A 2,845-nucleotide genomic window follows, 5' to 3' on the forward strand; every position below is an offset into this window, starting at 1 on the left:
CGCGACGTCCTTTCGCGAGGGATGGCTGCAAGTTGCCCTCCCTGCTGACCACATTGCGGTTAGGTCTTGTTACACACTCTTTCTAGTGCAGAAGATTCTGTGTTGTGCTTGTGTTTGGACAGTTCTCTGCGGCTTTGCTGTATTTACGCAAAATAATTGTGGTTTCGTGAAACCGGAACGTGACCTAGTTTCTCCATAGAAAATCTTAAGTACAGAATGAATTCACGGAAACTTTGGTTATGGTTATCTCACTCCCTCGCGTGCTGTGGCGTGGAGGTTATGGTAGTCAGCCCCTCGACTCCATCATCAATCCATCAACTCAACCGAAGTCATCACTTCCACCCCGATGGTTATTCTCATGTTTTGACCCAGGGTCAAACTGACAGGTTAGTGTGAAAAGCAAATTAGACAGTTGCGGTTTTGCGAGAGTTGCTCATAATGTCATTTCTTCCCATTCATTGTGAAGTTGACGTGTGGATCTTTTACTCTTTACTTTACTTTGTTCAAGAACGTATCTGACGATCAATAGGAAAACGTCTAGGGTTGCGATGGTTTGGCGAAACCCCCCAGTCCCCGGTACAAAAACTGGTACTTGTGGGTCCTTTTTTTCTATGAGGCTCAATCTGCCATGATGGCAGGGGTAGGGCGGGGGGGCGGCGTCGGCCAGCACGCGTCTCGGCTGCATTGATTCACCGGCCGGGCCCCGCGGCGGGCGGCGCGGGTAACATGTTGACAGAGCTCCAGGCTCTCTGCCCCGCCCCGCCCCGCCACGTCAACGGATGGAACATGGAATAGGGCGGCCGGGCAGGAGGAGAGGCCTTAGTACATGATGGCGCAAGCACAAGCGCAAATTACAGGGAAGGCCGCCTCGGCTGACCGCTTGCTGCCCGCTCGCTAGCTCTTCACTCAGGCACGTGCCCGCCGCGCCGCCCCACCCCGCCCCGACCCGCCTCGCCCCACCTCACCCTGCCCCACCACACCCTGCCCCACCACACCCTGCAAAACCGCCCCGCCCGACACCGCGTCATCTTTTGCACGCCAATTTAAAGGCTGGCGAGCAACAGGGCGCGGCGCGCCGATGCACTGCTTGTAGTCGGAGAGGAACGCGGTGGGGAGGAGGGCGGCGTTGGAGGGCGGACACCTGGCAATGCATCGGGCTGCCGTAGGGCCGGCCGGGGCGCGGCGGGAGAGTGGGGCTGAGGTGGGGCGGGCTGCCCAGCAGGCAGGCTGGCCACTACATATTCGCTGCGCTTTGATAATGACCCGATTTGCATATGCTCGCTCAGAACCCATAGCGAATCGGAGTGGCCGAGCCCATTCAGTGTACCCATTGGGCACGGGTACTCACTCGGGCCGGGTGGCCACACCCACGACACGGGTACCATCGGGGACCATCGGGTACCATCGGGTTCCAAGCCGCCACCATGGAGAGTGTTCCTAGCCCCCTCCCCTTCCCCTCAAACGCACTCATATACATTTTTTTGCAAACACTGACTGCTGGTGCCCGACTGAGGGCAGCTCAGGGCAGGAGAGGGGGAGAGAAACCTGTGGCGAGAGGGTTGCGCGCGTTTGTGTGTTGTGGAGTGAGAGGGCGACACCATACAGCGAGAGAGAAGACACTTTTACAAAACGAAACGAACAAAACGCGCGCGAGCCTGCCGCCGTGTGACAGCGGGCAAATTACTCGCGAAATTAATGGCGCCTGGGAAACTAGACCGCGCGGGGCGGGGCGGGGTGGCGCGGGGCGCGGGCGCAGTGAACAGCGGAGAGCTTTGTGCCCAGCGCGCGCGCGATGCTTTACGGGCCGCGCCTCCTCCGTCGCAATACCAAAGGCAAATGACTTACGCCCGCCATTCGTTCATGCACCCAAGCAGCAACGTCGTATTTCGTTGGTGCATATATTGTTGCCAACTCCAGCTGCCCCCCACCCCACCCCGCAGTCTTTCTCTCCCCTCATACATGACTGTCTCTCCCCCGCCCCTCACTCTCTCTTTCTCGCTCGCTCCACGACCGTGCGCTGCCCCACCGCCGCCCCAACACTGAAATCCGTTTTGTGATATTTTTACTGAATTTTTGCGGTAACTGGTGTTTTGCTATTCCTACGCTAATGGGCATGATAAATCCAAAAAAATGTGATAAAAGTATCACATTTTTGTGATGAAATCATCACAAAAAATGTAATAAAATAATTTTTTGCCTCATCGCATGGTTTTGCGTTAAAAGTATCGCAAAACCGGACTAAGTGAAACGGCAGCTTACTTGCTACAACAAAAATATTCAAAAAGTTACAGACAGCAGAATGTTTCTGTCTTTACGGGCATTTCTATTGGAAATAAAGCAACGCAGCGAAGAAATAAAAGACAGTTTCGCCGCGACTGGCTGGCCGGAACACACATCATAATTATTTCCAGATAAAACCGCTAATAAGACGCACGACCAGCACATTCTCGGAATTGGTGTTCGCCTCTCGCTCAGCAGGCCGCTTGCTTTGGTCTGGAGGTTAGGCTCCAAGTCGCCTCCTATGAATGGACCGCGGAGCAGCGGCGCAGCCTCCCGCAGCGCCACACGCCCCCTGCTGGACCCTGCGGCCCGGCCGCGGCCCCCAGCGGGCACGGCCAGAGATGAGTGGCCAGATGAATGGGCCATTGGTGGGCAGTGAGCTTGGGCCCCCGCCAGCCGCGCCGCGCCCCGCCTCGCCCCACCACGCCACGCCGCACGCCGCGGTCCGGCGGCGGCGGCTCGGGATGAGCTATACGAACCTTATCGGCAAGTAATCGGAACTAGCCCTTTTTCCTGCCTAATTTATGCACTTTTGTCCTCCGGGAGAGGACTCATACCCACCCAC

Source organism: Frankliniella occidentalis, unplaced genomic scaffold (assembly GCF_000697945.3).
Source record: "Frankliniella occidentalis isolate FOCC.00 unplaced genomic scaffold, Focc_3.1 Scaffold16, whole genome shotgun sequence".
Lineage (NCBI taxonomy): Eukaryota > Metazoa > Arthropoda > Insecta > Thysanoptera > Thripidae > Frankliniella > Frankliniella occidentalis.